Here is a 23546-nt window from a genome sequence, read left to right as displayed (position 1 = left end):
GGACAGATTTCACTCCGAATTGTTTCTGTAACTTCTGGCAGATTATAAACAGCTATTACCTCATCAAAATTCCATTCCTGCTTGTCCCTGTAAAATTCTGCAGACCAGAAACAACTATTACCTCTTCCATACTGCACTCCTGTGTGGCTCTTTAACATTGTTCAGATTATAAACGATTATTACCTCTTCTATTTTTCACTTGTGTTTGACCCTGCAACATCCTGCAGACCATAAACAACTATTACCTCTTCCAGTTTTCAATCCTGCTTGTGTCTATAACATCCTGCAGACCACAAACAACTATTACCTCTTCCAGTTTTTAATCCTGCTTGTGTCTATAACATCCTGCAGACCACAAACAACTATTACCTCTTCCAAATGTCACTCCCGCTTGTGTCTATAACATCCGGCAGACCATAAACAACTATTACCTCTTCCAGATTTCACTCCAACTTGTCTCTGTAACATCCTGCAGATGGTAAACAACTATTACCTCTTCTAGATTTCATTCTTGCTTGCCTCTGTAACATTCTCCAGACCATAGAAAAGTATTACCACTTCCATTTTGCACTCCTGCTTGTGTCTGTAACATTGTTCAGATTATAAACAATTATTACCTCTTCTATTTTTCACTCCTGCTTGAATCTGCAACATCCTGCAGACCATAAACAACTATTACCTCTTCCAGATTTCATTCCTGCTTGCCTCTGTAATATTCTACAGACCATAGAAAAGTATTACCACTTCCATTTTGCACTCCTGCTTGTCTCCTCCAGACCAAAGGGGTAGCCATGGGCACACGTATGGGCCCCAGCTATGCCTGTCTCTTTGTTGGCTACGTAGAGCAGTTGATCTTCCGTAATTACACCGGCACCACTCCCCACCTCTTCCTCCGCTACATTGATGACTGCATTGGCGCCACCTCTTGCTCCCGTGAGGAGGTTGAGCAATTCATCAACTTCACCAACACATTCCACCCTGACCTTAAATTTACCTGGACCATCTCTGACACCTCCCTCCCCTTCCTGGACCTCTCCATCTCCATCAGTGACGACCGACTTGACACTGACATTTTCTACAAACCCACCGACTCCCACAGCTACCTGGATTACACCTCTTCCCACCCTACCTCTTGCAAAAATGCCATCCCGTATTCCCAATTCCTCCGCCTCCGCCGTATCTGCTCCCAGGAGGAGCAGTTCCACCATAGAACACATCAGATGGCCTCCTTCTTTAGAGACCGCAATTTCCCTTCCCACATGGTTAAAGATGCCCTCCAACGCATCTCATCCACATCCCGCACCTCCGCCCTCAGACCCAACCCCTCCAACCGCAACAAGGACAGAACGCCCCTGGTGCTCACCTTCCACCCTACCAACCTTCGCATAAACCAAATCATCTGCCGAATTTCCGCCACCTCCAAACAGACCCCACCACCAGGGATATATTTCCTTCCCCACCCCTCTCTGCCTTCCGCAAAGACCGTTCCCTCCGTGACTACCTGGTCAGGTCCACGCCCCCCTACGACCCACCCTCCCATCCTGGCACTTTCCCCTGCCAACGCAGGAAATGTAAAACCTGTGCCCACACCTCCTCCCTCACCTCCATCCAAGGCCCTAAAGGAGCCTTCCACATCCATCAAAGTTTTACCTGCACATCCACTAATATCATCTATTGTATCCGTTGCTCCCGATGCGGTCTCCTCTACATTGGGGAGACTGGGCGCCTCCTAGCAGAGCGCTTTAGGGAACATCTCCGAGACACCCGCACCAATCAACCAAATCGCCCCGTGGCTCAACATTTCAACTCCCCCTCCCACTCTGCCGAGGATATGGAGGTGCTGGGCCTCCTCCACCGCCGCTCCCTCACCACCAGACGCCTGGAGGAAGAACGCCTCATCTTCCGCCTCGGAACACTTCAACCCCAGGGCATCAATGTGGATTTCAACAGTTTCCTCATTTCCCCTTCCCCCACCTCATCCTAGTTTCTATCCTCCAGCAACTCGATCCCCTGACTTGTCCGGACTTGTCCGACCTGCCCAGCTCCTTTTCCACCTATCCACTCCACCCTCTCCTCCCTGACCTATCACCTTCATCTCCTTCCCCACTGACCTATTGTACTCTATGCTACTCTCTCCCTACCCCCACCCTCCTCTAGCTTATCTCTCCACGTTTCAGGGTCTCTGCCTTTATTCCTGATGAAGGGCTTTTGCCCGAAACGTCGATTTTGCCTGTCCTCGGATGCTGCCTGAATTGCTGTGCTCTTCCAGCACCACTGATCCAGAATCTGGTTTCCAGCATCTGCAGTCATTGTTTTTACCTCTGTAAAATCCTGCCGACCATAAACAACTATTACCTCTACCAGGTTACATTCCTGCTTACCTCTGCAACATCCTACAGATTATAACTAACTATTACCTCTTCCAGATTTCACTCCTTCTTGTCTGTGTACCATCCTGAAGACCATACACATCTATGACCTCCTGTAGATTTCATTCCTGCTTGTCTCTGTAACATACAGCAGACCATAAACAACTTTTACATCTTCCAGATATCACTCCTGCTTGTGTCTATAACACCCTGCAGTCCACAAACAACCATTACCTTGTTCAGATGTCACTCCGGCTTGTCTTTGTAATATCCTGCAGGTTATAAACTATTACCTCTTCCAGATTTCTCTCCTGCTTGTCTCTGTAAAATACTGCACCACATGCACATCTATGACCTCCTCTAGATTTCACATCTGACTGTCTCTGTAACATCCGGCAGACCATAAACAACTATCACCTCTTCCAGATTTCACACCTGACTGTCTCTGTAACATCCAGCAGATTATAAACAAATATTACCTCTTCTAGATTTCACTCCTGCCTGTCTGTGTAACATCCTGAAGACCATACACATCTATGACCTCCTCTAGATTTCATTCCTGCTTGTCTCTGCAATATCCTGCAGATTATGAGCAACTATTACCGCATCCAGATTTCATTCCTGCTTGACTCTGTAACATCCAAAAAACTATAAAAATGCATTACCACTTCCATTATTCACTCCTGCTTGAATCTGCAACATCCTGCAGGACATAAACAACTATTACCTCTTCTGGATTTCATTCTTGCTTGCCTCTGTAACATACTCCAGACCATAAAATAGTATTACCACTTTCATTATGCATTCCGGCTTGTCTCTGTAACATCCTGTAGACCACAAACAACTATTATCTCTTCCAGATTTCACTCCTACTTGTCACTGTATCATCCTGCAGACTCCAAAAAAAATTACCTATTCCAAATTTCACTCCTGTTTGACCCTGTAACATCCTGCAGACCATAAGCAACTAATACTTCTTCCAGATTTCACTCCCGCTTTTCTATGAAACATCTTCCAGATTATAAACACCTATTACCTATTCCATATTTCACTCCTGTTTGACCCTGCAACATTCTGCAGACCATAAACAACTATTACCTCTTCCAGATTTCATTCTGGCTTGTCTCCATAAAATACTGCAAATAATAAACAACTTTTATGTCTTCCAGACTTCGTTCCTGCTTGTCTCTGTACCATGCAGCAGATCATAAACCACTAATACCACTTCCAGATTCCACTTCTTTTAACTCTGTATCATCCTGCAGACTATAAACAAATACTACCTCTTCCAGATTTCACTCCTGACTGCCTCTGTAAAATCTGGGAGGTGATAAACAAACTAGCACCTCTTCCAGATTTCACTTCCTGCAGATTATAAACAACTATTAACTCAACCAGATTTCACTCCAACTTGTCTCTGTAATGTGGGATATAAATGAATTAATGTTATTTCTGCAAGTATAAATTCTGATACAGAATAGGAATGAGAAAATACATATTCAGCAAAAAGAAAGGATATGTGAGCATGAGACATGAATACAGAACAATGGTGGATATATGGGCAAACAGGAAAGCATCTGTTTCCCCCTTACTCGGAGACACAGGAACAAACCCTAATTAGAGAGGTCAAAGTGGCCTCTGGATGGAAATAGATGCTGATAGAAGAAAAGATATGCCTAATCAATAATCTATAATAGACTGACGTCAAACACCCTTATGGGAGTCAGAGATAAGAGTTTGTCACGGACAAAACAGGATAAACAGAAGTTGTGGGATCAGTCTTAAGGAAATGAGTGACGTAAGCGAAGCAGGGAACAGACAATGGAATAAGGAAAAATATGGGGATTCAAACTGTATAAATTTCGAGAGTTTGTTGGATTTAGTGTGCATTTTCTCATTACCTTACCTGGTGTTGAGACAAGGCATCCACCTATAGGTGTATAAATAAAAAAGAAGCTGTTATTCAGATATTTGTCTCGGACTGAAATTATTAAAGTGAGTGAGCTTTTGTTTCTCACAATTGGGGGCTCGTGTCCGGGATTTTCTTCCATCACCGGGGGGAGTGGCTGGCCTTGGACACTGGGAAGACGCGTCCCGTTCCCCATTGAGGAGCGGTCTCGTGTCCCGGTTTGGTCTGCTCCCTTGGGTGACTGATGTGAATCCTATAAGAGAGACATCTGAATCAGACAGTGATAGGAGCTCGATAGAAAATACGGTGACAAAAGGGGCCAGGCAACTCTGTGCACAGACCAAGGTAAGAAAATTGACTTTTAAGTATTGCCTTGGTGGCCGGGATTGAGTTTTAGTAGTTAATAAGGGACTAACGAAGGAACTCAATATGGCTTGCGCTTTGGGTTAGGAAAAAGCCTCCGGGGAAACAAAGTAAGGAAAAGGCAATGGAAATGGAGGCGGGGTCCCTTACAACATTCCTCCGGAAAGTCCTTTGGGCAGGATGTTGTGGAAATTGGCAAAATAATACTTGTACAAGGGAGAAAGATGATTAAATATTGTTGCTTTGTATGGACTAAGGACTCCATTCTTCGTCCCGCTGTCTTCTGGCCAAAGTACAGATCGGACGAAGACTGGGTTTGTGAATATCTGAGTTTATATGTCAATGTGCGAGAGAGAGAGAGAGAGAGAGAGAGAATGTAAAGAGCTGTACAGCTGGTAGGAAGTTTAACCCTTTGTGATTTGGTTTGAGTGAACATTTGTTTGTTGGTGATTGAATGTTTGTGTTTTATTCCCTGGAGCTTGAGTTCCAGGACTGTTTCGAATCTGATTTTGTTATGGAAACTTAACATGATTTCTTTTAAGGTTAAGGATTCTATTGTGATTATGAAAAAAAAAGGAATGATAACTCCTGTTCTTTTTACAGATCATGACTGCCTTACTATCAGTTTCTAACTAATCTCTTATCTTTACATAAAAGCGATTTATGGAGGACAGTTGAAGTTTCAGTTCAACATTAGATTGTAGTAAAAGCAAAATTCTATGGTTAATATCTGTGACCTTGGATTCAGCCATTGTTCATGCATTAGAAGTTTTTTTAAACTTGAGTAGACAAATTCTTTTAAGGCAGCTCTGATTATTTTATGACCTATAGTATTGTAATTGAGCAATGATTGGTCAGGACTATTTAAGAAAACTAATTTTGGATCTAAATTAAAGGACTAAAACTGGGTAATTACAGTGAATTGCAAAATTGGGAACTGTATGCATTTTGCATTTTAACTATTAAATACTGAAGAAATGAACGTAAATATATATAAATATATTTATAAGTTATGAACAGGCTTTAAAGGTTAGTCAAGCATGAATTGATGAATTGGTGTTTGAAGTTATGGGGAGCTAGAAATATTGCAATATTTCTTTAAAAAAAAAGAAAAAGGGGAAGAACGTAACGACTTATCCCCTTTGGGAGGTACCCATAGGGGACAAAGAGGTTGGGTTTGTAAGTGCCCCCCTCACCAGTGGGGAGGTCAGAACATTTAAAAAGGAAATGGAGGTCCTGGTTGAGGATCCGGTGGGGTTGTCTGAACAAATTGTTCAATTTTTGGGGCCCAGTCTGTATACCTGGGCTGAATTAATGTCTATTTTGAATATATTATTTACTGGGGAGGAAAGGGGACTTGTACGAGGAACTGCCATTAAAATATGGGACAGGGAACACCCGATTGGAGATGGGGATGCTGGATAGGGAGAGATGAAGTTTCCCCTCAGAGACCCCCAGTGGGAAAACCAAAACCCAGAGCATAGAGAAGAAATGAGGGAATTGAAAGACCTGATTCTAAAAGGAATAAGGGAGGCAGTTCCGAAGTCACAGAATTTGATTAAAGCCTTTGAAATTAGACAGGAGAAAGATGAGACTCCCTCAGCTTTCTTGCAAAGATTAAGGGACTCAATGCGGAAATACTCTGGAATGAACCCTGAGGACCCAGTGGCACAGGGTCTTTTGAAAGTACATTTTGTGACAAGAGCATGGCCAGACATACAGAGAAAGATACAGAAGATAGAAGGATGGAGCGAAAAATCATTAGATGAATTGTTGAGAGAGGCACAGAAAGTGTTTGTAAAGAGGGAGGATGAGAGACAAAAACAGAAGGCGAAAATGATGGTAGCTACGGTTGATGAGGTAATTAAGAGGAGAATGGAACCAATAGTGAGCAACCGGAGTGGCAGGAGGCAGCATGTAGGACAGAGAGGGAGAGGGAGAGGGAGAGGACAAGGGGGAACATTTGATAGAGGGTTTGAGCGACAGGGGCAGAGATGGAAGTCGCTACAGGCAGGATGCTATTATTGTGGAAAGATAGGGCATTTTAAGCGGGAGTGTCCTGATCTACAAAGGGAAGAAAAGGCAATTCCGCTTATGAATTATGATGAAGAATAGGGGTGTCAGGGGTTCCTGCCCTCGGGGGCCCACCAGGAACCCTTGATAAACTTGAAGGTGGGACCGTGTAGGGAGGAGGTAATCTCCCTAGTAGATACGGGGCAGCACGGTCATCGTTGAATTTTAAACCAAAGAAAGTAGAAATGTTTACACGGTCAATTACTGTTTCGGGGGTGAAAGGGGAAGGATTTACTGTTCCAGTATTTGAACCTATGATGATAGAAGGTCCTAAGGATAAGATCACAGGGGAACTGCTGTATATCCCTGATATAGGAAGTAACTTACTGGGGAGAGACCTAATTATCCTTTTAGGACTGGAGATTGGAATTCAGGAAAAAGAATTAGTTGTACAACTGGCAATATTGACAGAGGATGCAGAGAGAGAGATAGACCCTATAGTATGGGCTAGAGTAGGGAATCGTGGAAAACTACAGATCCCTCCCCTTTTAATAAATTTAAAACGGAAAGGGGACGTTGTCTGTGAACGACAATATCCTATTTCCATAGAAGGTAAACGAGGACTGCAGCCAGTAATTGAGGGACTGATTAGAGATGGTTTGTTGGAGCCATGTATGTCTCCTTATAATACCCCAATTCTACCAGTACGGAAATCTGATGGAACTTATCGATTGGTGCAGGATTTGAGAACATTAAATCGAATAGTACAGATCAGGCACCCAGTGGTGCCAAACCCCTACACGTTATTAAGTAAGATCCCTCATGACCACAAATGGTTTAGTGTGATAGATTTAAAGGATGCCTTTTGGGCTTGTCCCTTGGCGGAGGAAAGATTTGGGACTATCCCCCTATGAAATCTTATTTGAATTACCTTATCTGGGAACACAGGGAGAATTGCCAATTCCCGAAACTAAAGATTTGTTTTTAAAGAAGTATATACTGGGCTTGTCCTCCTCTTTATCTTTCCTCAGAAAACAGGGTCTATTGGCACAGACTCCGCCCCTTGAATTTGCTGTTCATCCCATCCGGCCAAGAGACTGGGTCTTAATAAAATCATGGACAGAGACTAAGCTGCAGCCAGACTGGGAAGGGCCGTATCAGGCTCTTTTGACTACTGAAACGGCAATAAGGACGGCGGAAAAAGGCTGGACTCATTATACTCGGATCAAAGGGCCAGTGGACCCTCCAGTTGAGGAAGAAGTCTGGACGGCCGAATCAACACAAGACCCGCTGAAACTCAGACTAAAGAGACTTTGAGTAATTGACTATACAGTGGCGACGCGAGCGCGGGATTATTTCTGTAAGATTGTATATTAAGCCTTTTTGTGTTCTAGCATAATGATCAGAATACTGGGAATGCTTAGAGTTATGATGCTAGCCCTCTTGGTATTAGGATTTTGTCACATATCATTTTCATATGTATTATTAATGGTTCCTGAGTCTGATAATCCACAAGTAATAGACACTGATATATGTAGCTTAGTAAATTGTGGGAATGTAGCTAATCAGAGACAATACCGCAACTCAGAGATACATCTTAAGTCCTATGGGGATGGCCTTGGGGATGGTACCTGGTATAATGGTCTTGTCACAATACACCGGGCCCCCTTTCGACCAGCACCGATTGTCCCGATAAAAAGTGTAACCCCATATATTTAACGATAAGAAAAACCACATGGCACGGAGCGGTTTTGGGAGGTGGCACTTATGAGGTACAATTAAATGAAACATTTGGGATTGAAATGAAAGCAAATGGGAAGGAGTTTGTGGGCTGTTGTTTTCGAATTAGCATAGGACAGGGAAAAATGGGTAGAATTACTGGGTAATGAGATACAACCTTTCACTCCTCCCAATGATCCTACAGTAGTAAAAATTATAGAGGTAAAGGATTTGAAACAGACCATCGAGATAGAGACTGGGTACGGGGATGCAAATGCCTGGGTTGAATGGGTAAAGTATACTGTAAAAAGTCTGAACAAAAGCAATTGCTATGCATGTGCCTCCGGTAGGTCAGTGGCCCAGGTGGTTCCCTTTCCGCTTGGGTGGAAGCGAGACAGGAAGGGCATGAAATGTATGATAGCCCTGTATCAGGATGAGACTGCATGGAATGATAGGAATTGTACCTCCCTATCTCTGATGTTCCCTCCCTTGGAGGAGAAAGATGCAAAAGTTCCCCCCACATTTTCCGCCGTAGTTGGAAATCACACGTCATGTGTGCACAGGCGAGGTACGAGTCGGTCGAGAGATTTGGGGGAGCTGAAATTGTGTACAGAGATTAAGAATGTTACCGAAACGGAGAAGGGAGGAAACTACTCAGCATTAAAGGTTCCCCGAGCGGATCTGTGGTGGTACTGTGGAGGAAAAATATTGAGACCCACACTACCTCCGGATTGGAAAGGGATATGCGCAATTGTACAATTGGCAATTCCATTTACCCTGGCATTTGAGAAGGAAAAGATAGTAGGGAAAAAGGGAAGGGGTAAGAGATTACTGTTAGATAATTCTTTTGATGACAGGATTTATCTTGATTCGGTAGGAGTCCCTAGGGGAGTACCTGAATTCAAGGCTCGTAACGAGATTGCAGCAGGCTTTGAGTCAGCTCTCTTTTGGTGGGTAACAATTAATAAAAATGTAGACTGGATAAATTACATTTTTTTATAATCAACAGCGATTTATAAATTATACAAGAAAGGCGGTTAAAGGAATATCAGAACAGCTTGATGCGACGAGTAGGATGGCATGGGAAAATAGAATAGCCCTTGATATGATTTTAGCAGAGAAAGGGGGTGTATGTGTGATGTTAGGAGGAAGCTGTTGTACCTTTATTCCTAATAACACTGCGCCTGATGGTTCAATTACTCGGGCCTTACGGGGATTGACTACCTTAGCAGAGGAACTGGCTGAGAATTCAGGAGTAGACACATCTCTCACAGGGTGGCTTGAATCCTGGTTTGGAAAATGGAAGGGGGTGGTGGTTTCTATCCTTACTTCCCTGATAGTAGTAGTCGGGGTATTGGTGGCCATTGGCTGTTGTATCGTACCCTGTATACGAGGGCTCACCCAGAGGCTGATTGAAACAGCCTTGATGAAACGAATGCCCCTGAGGGGAATCAGACAGAGGAACTTTATCAACTAAATAATAAGGAGATGAGTGAGACTAAGTTGGATGAAATCTCTGAAATGATGCTTGCGAATTTTGGGAACAATGTTTAAAAAAAAAAAAGAGACAAAAATGCAGAAGATAACAGATAGTAATGAAAAGAAAAAGGGGAAATTGTGGGATATAAATGAATTAATGTTATTTCTGCAAGTATAAATTCTGATACAGAATAGGAATGAGAAAATACATATTCAGCAAAAAGAAAGGATATGTGAGCATGAGACATGAATACAGAACAATGGTGGATATATGGGCAAACAGGAAAGCATCTGTTTCCCCCTTACTCGGAGACACAGGAACAAACCCTAATTAGAGAGGTCAAAGTGGCCTCTGGATGGAAATAGATGCTGATAGAAGAAAAGATATGCCTAATCAATAATCTATAATAGACTGACGTCAAACACCCTTATGGGAGTCAGAGATAAGAGTTTGTCACGGACAAAACAGGATAAACAGAAGTTGTGGGATCAGTCTTAAGGAAATGAGTGACGTAAGCGAAGCAGGGAACAGACAATGGAATAAGGAAAAATATGGGGATTCAAACTGTATAAATTTCGAGAGTTTGTTGGATTTAGTGTGCATTTTCTCATTACCTTACCTGGTGTTGAGACAAGGCATCCACCTATAGGTGTATAAATAAAAAAGAAGCTGTTATTCAGATATTTGTCTCGGACTGAAATTATTAAAGTGAGTGAGCTTTTGTTTCTCACAGTAACATCCTGCAGACAATAAGCAACTATTACCTCTTCCAGATTTCACTCCTACTTGTCACTGTATCATCCTGCAGACTCTTAAAAACAATTACCTCTTCCAGATTTCACTCCTGACTGTCTCTGTAAAATCTGGTAGGCTATAGACATCTATTACCTATTCCATATTTCACTCCTGTTTCACCCTGTAACATCCTGCAGATCATAAACAACTATTACCTTTTCCATATGTCACTCCTGCTTGTCGCTGTAACAACTGGGATATTATAAACAACTTGAATCTCTTCCAGATTTCATTCCTGCTTGTCTCTGTAACATTCTGCAGATCATAAACAACTATTACCTCTTCCAGATTTCAATCCTGCTTGTCCCTGTAAAATCTTTTAAACCCTAACCAACTATATCGTCACCCAGATTTCACTCCTGCTTGTCTCCGTAATATCCTGCAGACCATAAACAATTATTACCTCTTCCATATTTCACTCCTGCTTGTTTCTGTAACATCACGCTGATCATGAAAATTACCTCGGACATATTTCAGTCCGAATTGTTTCTGTAACTTCCAGCAGATTATAAACAGCTATTACCTCATCCAGATTCCATTCCTGCTTGTCCCTGTAAAATTCTGCAGACCAGAAACAACTATTACCTCTTCCGTATTTCACTCCTATGTGGCTCTTTAACATTGTTCAGATTATAAATGATTATTACCTCTTCTATTTTTCACTCCTGCTTGCATCTGCAACATCCTGCAGACCATAAACAACTATTACCTCTTCCATATTTCACTCCAACTTGTCTCTGTAACATCCTGCAGACGATAAACAACTATTACCTCTTCTAGATTTCATTCTTGCTTGTCTCTGTAACATTCTCCAGACCATAGAAAAGTATTACCACTTCCAGATTTCACTCCTGCTTGTCTCTGTAACATCCTGCCGACCATAAACAACTATTACCTCTACCAGATTACATTCCAGCTTACTTCTGCAACATCCTGCAGATTATAAATAACTATTACTTCTTCCAGATTTCACTCCTGCTTGTCTGTGTAACATCCTGAAGACCATACACATCTATGACCTCCTGTAGATTTCATTCCTGCTTGTCTCTGTAACATACTGCAGACCATAAACAACTATTATCTCTTCCAGATGTCACTCCTGCTTGTGTCTATAACACCCTGCAGACCACAAACAACTATTACCTTGTTCAGATTTCATTCCTGCTTGTCTCTGTAAAATACTGCAGTCCCGAAAAAAAATTATCTCCTCCAGATTTCACACCTGACTGTCTGGGTAACATCCGGCAGATTATAAACAAATATTACTCCTGCTTGTCTGTGTAACATCCTGCAGACCATAAAATAGTATTACCACTTTCATTTTGCATTCCTGCTTGTCTCTGTAACAGCCTGCAGACCACAAACAAGTATTACCTCTTCCTGATTTGATTCCTGCTTGTGTCTATAACGTTCTGCAGACTATAAACAAATGGAACCTCTTCCTGCTTGTCTCTGCAAAATACTGCAGACCATAAACGACTATTACCTCGACCAGATGTCACTCCTGCTTATCTCTCCAACATCCTGCAGATTATAAACAACTATTACCTCTTCCAGATTTCACTCCTGCTTGAATCTGTAACATCCTGAAGACCATAAACACGAATGACCTCTTCCAGATTACACTCATGCTTGTCTCTGTGGGCGTGCATGGTGGCACAGTGGTCAGCACTGCTGCCTCACAGCACCAGAGACCCAGGTTCAATTCCCGCCTCCGGTGACTGTCTGTGTGGAGTTTGCGCATTCGCCCCGTGTCTGCATGGGTTTCCTCCAGTCCAAAAAAGTGCAGGCCAGGTTAATTGGCCATGCTAAGTTGCCCGTAATGTTAGGTGGTGGGGGAATGGGTCTGATTGGGTTGCTCTTCGGAGGGTCGGTGTGGACTTGTTGGGCCGAAGGGCCTGTTTCCACACTGTAAGTAATCTAATCTAATCCAGCAGATTATAACAACCATTACCTCTTCCAGATTTCATTCCTGCTTGTCCCTGTGATGCCCTGCAGGTTATAAACAACAACTACCTTTTCTAGATATCATTCCTGCTTGCCTCTGTAACATTCTCCAGACCATAAAAAAATTACCACTTCCACTTTTCACTCCTGCTTGATTCTGTAACATGCTGAAGATTATAAACAACTATTACCTCTTCCAGATTTCACTCCTGCTTGTCTGTGTAAAATACTGCAGACCATACACGTCTATGACCTCCTCTAGATTTCACTCCGGCTTGTCCCTGTGATGTCCTGTAGACCACAAACAACTACTAGCCCTTCCAGATTTCATTCCCGCTTGTCTCTGTCACATTCTGCAGACCATTAACAATTATTACCTCTTCCAGATTTCACTCCTGCCTGTCTCTGTAACATTCTACAGATTATTAGCAACTATTACCTCTTCCAGATGACATTCCTGCTTGCTTCTGTAATATTCTACAGAGTATAAACTATTTATTACCTCTTCCAGATTGCATTCCTGTTTGTCTCAGTAACATCCTGCCGATCGTAAACAACTATTACCTCTTCCAGATTACATTCCTGACTGTCTCGGTAGCATCCTGCAGACCATAAATAACTACTACCTCTTCCAGCTGTCATTCCTGCTTGTCTCTCTAACATCCTACAGATCATAAACATTTATTACCTCAAACAGATTTTATTCCTGCTTATCTGTGCAACATCCTGCTGATCATAAATAACTAATACCTCTCCCAGATTTCACTCCGGCTTGTCTTTGTACCATTCTGTGAAGATCTATGACCTCTTGATTCGAGATCGGTCAAAATAATCAACGAATATGGTCTGTTCAAAAAGCAGTGGTCGTTAGTTTATTGAATTAAGGCACCTTGATGAAATTTTATCCAGCAACACAGAGGTTAAAGCTTCTGTATTCCATGTGAAGTCGCGCAATTACATTTGAAAATTAAACATTTTTAATATGTTTTTTTAAGAGATCGTACAGCCCTAATGACATGAAAGACCAATCACATATAATAAGGTGATATGATTTATTGCAAGTTAATCCAATGATATTTCCTGGAAAAGGGTTCTTAATGTCAAGAAAAGTCCAACCATCTGTAATATGGAGACATAATTGACAATAGGCTGATCCAATGGCATTCCTTGGAAAAGAAATCTTATTTATGTAAATTGTCATGCAATGTATCAGTTGAAGGTTAGTTCGAATAGTCAATTAATGCGTCAGTATTCATTTTATGAAAACTCTATTGTCTTTGAATTTCAGCTTAATTCTGCAAATCAGCAGTACAGGTTCACAGGCCATTTCATATCATTCTTTTACATTGAGAAACCATTTTGTGTTAAATAAAAATCTACATATAATTGTTGTCTAAATTCAAATTTTAGATCCTCAGTAGTTCCTTGCAATGATTCTCCAATTTCGTGGAGCGCTGCCAGAATTCTTAAATTTAGGCGTGGACAAGTTGGACAGAAGGGTCTGTTTCCGTGCTGTACATCTCTAAGGCTCTATTTAGTGCTCCGCTTCCCTGCACCATTTCTCCCATTCACCAATCCTGCACTAATTCAGTTACACCAATCCTCATACTGACTGATGCTCTCGCCCAATTTAGGGGTGCCCTACTCTAAATCTCCCCAAAGGTATTGTCCTGCCCCAATTCTCCCATTTAGTGCAACACAGCATAACTCACCCATTTAGCACTGAACTGCACTAATTCACCCATTATCTGATGTCCTGTTGCAAATTCTCACATTTCGATAATCCCTTTCTTAACTTTTCCATGTAGTAGTTCCTTGCAGTGAGTCTCCAATTTAGTGGAGAGCTGCCAGAATTCTTAAATTTAGGCGTGGACAAGTTGGGCTGAAGGGTCTGTTTCCGTGCTGTACATCTCTAAGGCTGTAATTAGTGCTCCGCTTCCCTGCACCAATTCTCCCATTTACCAATTCTGCACTAATTCGGGAATTTCACCAACTCCCCCATTGAGGTTATCCTGCCCCAGTCTTCCCACTTGGAATTCAATGGCACCTGCATGAATTCTCCAATTATTGTTGCCCTGCATCAATCTCTTCCATTTAATTGTTCCCTGATACACATCTTCCACGTACGGGTGCCCTGCTGAATTGTTTTCATTTCGTGATGCACTGAACTGAATCTCCAATTTACCGATGCTTGTAACATTTCTTCTTTTTATTGTTTCCCTGGCCCCTATTCCCTAATTTAGACATGATGTGCTCCATTCTTATATATGGACACACACCAGTTTTCCAATGTAATGGCATTGTGCACCAGATCTCCATTTATTGATTCCCACCAAATCTCCCATTTACTCATAGCCCTGTACTAATTCTTCCATTTACTGATTCCCGAGCCCAATTCAACCATTTAAGGGTGCACTACTCCAATTCTCTCATTTCCTGGTGCCATGCACCCATTCTCTAATTTAGCTTCACTGTGCACCAGTTCTTCCATTCAGTATTTCCCTGCAACAATTCTCCCGGTTACTAGTCCGTTGCCACAATTCTCAAGTCTTGGCATCAAATCTCCAAATTACCGATCCGACACATATCTTCCCTTTAGTGGTGAACAGTACCAACTCCCCCATTTCGTGGTACACTGTATTGAATCTGGAACACTAATCCTTTGCAACATTTGTCCTATTTACTGATTCCCTGCCCGTGTTCTCCCATTTGCTCCAATTCTCGAAGTTATCAGCACCCTGCACCAGGTCTTTCATTTACTGATTCTCTAATTCAGTGTTGCTGAGCACCATTTCCCCCAATTACTGATGTCCTGAACAAGTTCTTCACTCAGTTACACCAATCCTCATACTGACTGATGCTCTCGCCCAATTTAGGGGTGCCCTACTCTAAATCTCCCAAAAGGTAATGTCCTGCCCCAATTCTCCCATTTAGTGCAACACAGCATAACACACCCATTTAGTGCTGAACTGCACTAATTCACACATTATCTCGATGCCCTGTTGCAAATTCTCACATTTCGATAAGCCCTTTCCCAATTGTTTCCATTTAGTAGTTCCTTGCAATGATTCTCCAATTTAGTGGTGAGCTGCCGGAATTCTTAAATTTAGGTGTGAATAAGTTGGATCGAAGGGTCTGTTTCCGTGCTGTACATCTCTAAGGCTGTAATTAGTACTCCGCTTCCCTGCACCAATTCTCCCATTTACCAATCCTGCACTAATTCGGGAATTTCACCAACTCACCCATTGAGTTATCCTGCCCCAGTCTTCCCACAGAGAATTTAATGGCATCTGTATGAATTCTCCAATTATTGCTGCCCTGCATCAATCCCTTCCATTGAGTCGTTCAATGATACACATCTTCCACGTACGGGTGCCCTGCTGAATTGTTTTCATTTAATGATGCACTGAACTGACTTTCCAATTTACCAATGCTTGCAACATTTCTTCCTTTTATTAATTCCCTGGCCCTATTCTACAATGTAGACATGCCATGCTGCAATTTTCTAATATACTGGCACTCACACCAGTTTTCCAATATAATGGAATCTCCCATTTATTGATTCCCACCAAATCTCCCAGTTACTCATATCCCTGTACTAATTCTTCCATTTACTGATGCCCGAGCCCGATTCTACCATTGATGGGTGCTCTACTCTAATTCTCCCATTTCCTGGTGCCATGCACCAATTCTCTAATTTAGCTCCATTGTGCACCAGGTCTCTCATTTACTGATGGCCCGCATCAATTCTCCAATTCAGTGTTGCTGAGCACCATTTCCCCCAATTACTGACGTCCTGAACAAGTTCTCCATTCAGTGTTGCCTTACACCAATCCTCATATTGACTGATGCCCTCACCCAATTTATGGGTGCCCTAATCTCATTCCCGCATCAAGTATTCTTCTGTCCCAATTCTCCCATTTAGTGCTACACTGCACCAATTCTCCCATTTACTGCTAAACTGAAATTCTCCCATTTGGTGCTAACTGCACCAATTTGCCATGACTGGGTGCCCCGTTCAAAATTTTCTTTTTTTCGATAAGCCCTTGCCCAATTCTTCCATTTAGTAGTTCCTTGGAATGATTCTCCAATTTCGTGGAGTGCTGCCAGAATTCTAAAATTGAGTCATAGACAAGTTGGACTGAAGTGTCTGTTTCCATGTTGTACATCTCTATGATTGTATGACTCTGTTTATGGCTCTGCTGCTCTGCACCATTTCTCCCATTTACCAATCCTGCACAAATCCTGAATCTGTGCCAAATCTCCCATTGAGTGTTATCCTGCCCTATTTAAAGGCACCTGTATGAAATCTCCAATCATTGATGCCCTGCATCAATTCCTTTCATTTAATTGTTCCTCGAAACACTTCTTCCACGTACGGGTGCCCTGATGAATTGTTTTCATTTAGTGATGCACTGAACTGAATCTCCAATTTACTGATGCTTGCAATATTTCTTCTTTTTATTGATCCCCAGGCCCCTATTCCCCAATTTAGACAAGCTCTCCTCTATGTTTCTAATATATTGACACTCACAACAATTTTCCAATATAATTACACTGTGCACTGAATCTCCCATTTTTTGATTCCCACCAAACCCCCCTTTTACTCATATTCCTGTACTAATTCTTCCACTTACTGATGCCTGAGCCCGATTCTACCATTTAAGGGTGCGCTACTCTAATTCTCCCATTTACTGTTGTCCTGCACCAATTCTCGAATTTAGCTCCATTGTGCACCAGGTCTCTCATTTACTGATGGCCCAATTCAGTGTTGCTGAGCACCATATCCCCTAATTACTGACGTCCTGAACAAGTTCTTCGCTCAGTGTTGCCTTACACCAGTCCCCATACTGACTGATGTCCTCGCCCAGTTTAGAGGTGCCCTACTCTCAATCTCCCAAAAGGTAATGTCCTGCCCCAATTCTCCAATTCAGTGCAACACAGCATAACTCACCCAATTAGTGCTGAACTGCACTAATTCACCTATGATCTGATGCCTTATTGCGAATGCTCACACGTCGATAAGCCCTTTCCCAAATTTTCCATTTATTTGTTTCTGGCAATGAGTCGAAAAGGAGAAAGTGAGGTCTGCAGATGCTGGAGATCAGAGCTGAAAATGTGTTGCTGGAAAAGCGCAACAGGTCAGGCAGCATCCAGGGAACAGAGAATCGACGTTTCGGGCATAAGCCCTTCTTCAGGAAGGGCTTATGCCTGAAGAAGGGCTTATGCCCGAAACATCGATTCTCCTGTTCCCTGGATGGTGCCTGACCTGCTGCGCTTTTCCAGCAACACATTTTTAGTTCTGGCAATGAGTCTTCAATATAGTGGAGGCTGCCAGAATTCTTAAATTTAGGCGTGGACAAGTTGGACTGAAGGGTCTGTTTCCGTGCTGCACATCTCTAAGGCTGTAATTAGTGCTCCGCTTCCTTGCACCAATTCTCCCATTTACCAATCCTGCACTAATTCGGGAATTTCACCAACTCACCCAATGAGTGTTATCCTGCCTCAGTCCTCCCACTTAGACTTTAATGGCACCTGCATGAATTCTCCAATTATTGTTGTCCTGCATCAATTCCTTCCATTTAATTGTTCCCTGAAACATCCTTCCCCGTCCGGGTGCCCTGCTGAATTGTTTTCCATTTCCTGATGCACTGAACTGAATCTCCAATTTACCAATGCTTGCAACATCTCTTCTTTTCCTGATTCCCTGGTCCCTATTCCCCAATTTAGACATGCTCTGCTACAATTTTCTAATATACTGACACTCACACCAATTTTCCAATGTAATGGTCTCCCATTTATTGACTCCCACCAAACCGCCCTTTTACTCATATCCTTGTACTAATTCTTCCATATATTGATGCCTGAGCCCGATTCTAACATTTAAGGGTGCGATACTCTAATTCTCCCATTTCCTGGTGCCATGCACTCATTCTTTAATTTAGCTCCAATGTGCACCAGTTGTTCCATTCAGTATTTCCCTGCGACAATTCTCCTATTTAGTCGTCCGCTGCCAGAATTTGCGAATTTGTGATCCCTGCATCATATCTCCAAATTACTGATCCTACACATATCTTCCCTTTAGTGGTGAATTGCACCAACTCCCCCATTTCGTGGTGCACTGTATTGAATCTGGAACAATAATCCTTTCCAACATTTATCCTATTTACTGATTCACTGCCCGCATTCTCCCATTTGTTCCAATTCACGAAGTTATCAGCACCCTGCACCAGGTCTCTCATTTACTGATACTCCACAACAATTCTCCAATTCAGTGTTGCTGAGCACCAGTTCCCCAATTACTGATGTCCTGAACAAATTCTCTACTCTGTGTTGCCTTACACCAATCCTCATACTGACTGATGCCCTCACCCAATTTAGGGGTGCCCTACTCTATATCTCCCAAAAGGTGTTGTTCTGCCCCAATTCTCCGATTTAGTGCAACACAGCATAACTCAATCATTTTGTGCTGAACTGCACTAATTCACCCATTATCTGATGCCCTGTTGCAAATTCTCACATTTCAATAATCCCTTGCGCATTTTTTCCATTTAGTAGTTTCTTGCAATGATTCTCAAATATAGTGGAGAGCTGTCAGAATTCTTAAATTTAGGCGTGGACAATTTGACTGAAGGGTCTGTTGCCGTGCGTACATCTCTAAGGCTGTAATTAGTGTCCCGCTTCCCTGCACCAGTTCTCCCATTTACCAATCCTGCACTAATTCGGGAATTTCACCAACTCACCCATTGAGGTTATCCTGCCCCAGTCCTCCCACTTAGAATTTAATGACACCTGCATGAATTCTCCAATTAATGTTGCCTTGCATCAATTCCTTTCATTAATTGTTCCCTGATAAACATCTTCAACGTACAGGTGCCCTGCTGATTTTATTTTTTCATTTCGTGATGCACTGAACTGAATCTCCAATTTGCCAATGCTTGCAACATTTCTTCTTTTTAATGTTTCCCTGGCCCCTATTCCCCAATTTAGACATGCTCTGCTCCAATTTTCCAACATCTTTTCCCACCAATTTTCTAATGTAACGGCACTGTGCACCAGATCTCCCATTTATTGTTTCCACCAAATCTCCCAGTTACTCATATCCCTGTACTAATTCTTCCATTTACTGATGCCTTAGCCCGATTCTACCATTTAAGGGTGCCCTACTCTAATTCTCCCATTTACTGGTGCCATGCACCCATTCTGTAATTTAGCTCCACTCTGCAACAGTTCTTCCACTCAGTATTTCCTGCAACAATTCTCCCATTTAGTAGCCTGCTGCCAGAATGCTCTAATCTTGCCATCCCTGCATCATATCTCCAAATTACCGGTCCTACACATATCTTCCGATTCATGGTAAACTGCACTAACTACCCCATTTCGTGGTACAGTGTATTGAATCTGGACCACTAATCCTTTGCAACATTTGTCCTATTTAATGATTCGCTGCCCGTGTTCTCCCATTTGCTCCAATTCTCAAAGTTATCAGCATTTACTGCGGAGCCATAAATAGAGTCATACAATCATAGAGATGTACAACATGGAAACAGACACTTCAGTCCAACTGGTCTATGATTGTATGACTCTATTTATGGCTCCGCTGCTCTGCACCATTTTTCCCATTTACCAATCCTGCACAAATCCTGAATACTCTCCCATTGAGTATTATCCTGCCCTATTTAAAGGCAGCTGCATGAATTCTCCAATTATTAATGTTCTCCATCAATGCTGCCTTACACCAATCCTCATACTGACTGATGCCCTCGCCCAATTTAGGGGTGCCCTACTCTAAATCTCCCAAAAGGTAATGTCCTGCCCCAATTCTCCCATTTAGTGCAACACAGCATAACTCAACCATTTAGTGCTGAACTGCACTAATTCACACATTATCTCGATGCCCTGTTGCAAATTCTCACATTTCGATAAGCCCTTTCCCAATTGTTTCCATTTAGTAGTTCCTTGCAATGATTCTCCAATTTAGTGGAGAGCTGCCAGAATTCTTAAATTTAGGTGTGAATAAGTTGGACTGAAGGGTCTGTTTCCGTGCTGTACATCTCTAAGTCTGTCATTAGTGCTCCGCTTCCCTGCACCAATTCTCCCATTTACCAATCCTGCATGAAGTCTGTAATTTCACCAACTCCCCCATTGAGGTTAACCTGCCCCAGTCTTCCCACTGAGAATTTAATGGCACCAGCATGAAATCTCCAATTATTTTTGCCCTGCATCAATTCCTTCCATTTAGTTGTTCCCTGATGCACATCTTCAACATATGGATGCCGTGCTGATTATATTTGTTCATTTAGTAATGCACTGAACAGAATCTCAAATTTACCAATGATTGCAACATATCTTTTTATTAATTTCGTCACCTCTATTCCCCAATTTAGACATGCTCTGCTCCAATTTTCTAATATATTGACACTCCCACCAGTTTTCCAATGTAACGGCACTGTGCACCGAATCTCCCATTTATTGTTTCCACCAAATCTCCCAGTTACTCATATCCCTGTACTAATTCTTCCATTTACTGATGCCCGAGCCCGATTCTACCATTTAAGGGAGCGCTACTCTAATTCTCCCATTTCCTGTTGCCATGCACCAATTCTCTAATTTAGTTCCACTGTGCACCAGGTCTCTCATTTACTGATGGCCCACATCAATTCTCCAATTCAGTGTTACCGAGCACCATTTCCCCAATTACTGATGTCCTGAACAAGTTCTCCATTCAGTTTTGCCTTACACCAATCCTCATACTGACTGATATCCTCGCCCAATTTAGAGGTGCCCTATTCTCATTCCCACATCAAGTACAGTCCTGTCCCAATTCACCAATTTAGTGCTACACTGCACCAATTCTCCCATTTACTGCTAAACTGAAATTCTCCCATTTGGTGCTAACTGCACCAATTTGCCATTACTGGGTGCCCCGTTCCAAATTATCTTGTTTCGATTAGCCCTTGCCCAATTCTTCCATTTAGTAGTTCCTTGGAATGATTCTCCAATTTCGTGGAGTGCTGCCAGAATTCTAAAATTGAGTCATAGACAAGTTGGACTGAAGAGTCTGTTTCCATGTTGTACATCTCTATGATTGTATGGCTCTATTTATGGCTCCGCTGCTCTGCACCATTTCTCCCATTTACCAATCCTGCACAAATCCTGAAACTGCACCAACTCTCCCATTGAGTATTATCCTGCCCAATTTAAAGGCAGCTGCATGAATTCTCCAATTATTAATGTTCTCCATCAATTCCTTCCATTTACTTGTTCCCTGAAGCACTTCTTCCACGTACGGGTGCCCTGCTAAACTGTTTTCATTTAGTGATGCACTGAACTGAATCTCCAATTTACCAATGCTTGCAACATTTCCTCTTTTTATTGATTCCCTGGCCCCTATTCCCCAACTTAGACATGCTCTGCTCCAATTTTCCAATATATTTGCATTCCCACCAATTTTCTAATGTAATGGCACTGTGCACCTGATCTCCCATTTACTCACATCCCTGTACTAATTCTTCCATTGACTGATACCCTGTTACATTCCTCACATTTCGATAAGCCCTTGCCCAATTCTCTCATTAAGTCGTCCCTTGCAATGATTGTCCAATTTCGTGGAGAGCTGCCAAAATTCTTAAATTGAGGCATGGACAAGTTGGACCGAATGATCTGTTTGTGTGTTGTAAATCTCGATGATTGTGTGACTCTCTTTATGGCTATCTCTCCCATTTACCAATCCGACACAAATCCTGGAACTGCACCAGTTCTCCCATAGAATGTTATCCTGCCCCCGTTCTCCCACTTCGAATTTAATGGCACCTGAATGAATTCTCCAATTATTGTCGCCCTGCATTTTTTTTCATTTGATGGTGCACTGAACTGAATCTCCGATTAACTGATGCGCGCAACACTTCTTTTTATTGACTCCCCACCCCTATTTCCAAATTTAGACATGCTCTGCTCCAATTCTCTCATGTATTGACACTCACACCAGGTTTCCAATGTAATGGCACTGTGCACCAAATCTCCCATTTATTGATTCCCGCCAACTCTACCATTTACTTATTCTTCCATTAATGATGCCCTCGTCAAATTCTACCATTTAGCAGGAGCCTCAGCTTTGTGAAGTGTGACTAGACCACGAAACCAGAAGGGACAGAAAGCCGATTATGTGAGAGAAACTAAAAGCAATGGAGTTGTCAAAGGGAGATCACAGGAAGTGACACCTTTTCCTACAGCAAAGAACCTAAGACCAGGAGGCAGTGTTTCCTCCCGATGCTGGGTTTCAGGAAATATGGTCAGAGCTGAAGCTGAGTTTGCAATGGGACGGGCAGGATACCATGTTACTGACCATGTAGGTGTGAACAACATACAAGGGTCTGCCTCGTCACTCTCAGGAACTCACTGTTTAACTAAGAAGCTGACCCACTGGATTAATATCTGTGTGCAGTGTTAATTAGCACAGGGCCAATCAGATCAGGGAGCTCCCTTGGTGCCTTGCAGACTGCTGTGGGAGAAATGGGTTCTGGTTCCCTTCTCCCAGATGCTGCCTGACCTGCTGAGGTTAGATTTCAGATCCCCAGGAACAGCAGGGTTTTCCCTTTATGTATTTTCTTTCTCCTTACTCATTGGATCATTTCTGATGCTTAATATCCCATATGTTTTCTATTTCCCCCTTCAGCAGATCTTGTCACAGTAACAGACCTGTGCACATGAACACCAAGGTAACTCTATCCATGTTCACATTTCAAACTTGTAATTCGGTCGAGTTTGTCTCTCTTTAGCCTTTTCTGCCAAACTCCATCACAGCGGGCTTCAGTCTGTTCATTTCCCTCCACAACCTTCTGCTATTTACTGGTGACATTATTATTCACCTGTCTGTGCAAACAATCCTGTTGGTCGTTATAATCCACAGTATCTTCTCCAAATCCAAGTCAGATGTCAAATAAAATATTGA

General features: G+C 42.4%; 1 long non-coding RNA gene across 1 annotated transcript; it reads left to right on the top strand.

Moving 5' to 3' along the window:
* Positions 1–3799: 3799 nt before the first annotated feature.
* LOC148137579 (uncharacterized) lies at positions 3800–10534 on the top strand. Its single transcript, XR_015754178.1, has 2 exons — positions 3800–4623; positions 7686–10534. It is a non-coding gene; the product is annotated as an uncharacterized LOC148137579 (long non-coding RNA).
* Positions 10535–23546: the final 13012 nt, after the last annotated feature.

The sequence above is a fragment of the Chiloscyllium plagiosum genome, unplaced genomic scaffold (assembly GCF_037043375.1).
Source record: "Chiloscyllium plagiosum isolate Xiang-an unplaced genomic scaffold, Cpla_swu_hap1 HiC_scaffold_42, whole genome shotgun sequence".
Lineage (NCBI taxonomy): Eukaryota > Metazoa > Chordata > Chondrichthyes > Orectolobiformes > Hemiscylliidae > Chiloscyllium > Chiloscyllium plagiosum.
Note: the sequence above shows the minus strand (reverse complement) of the source record. Positions and strands in the feature narration are given on the sequence as shown.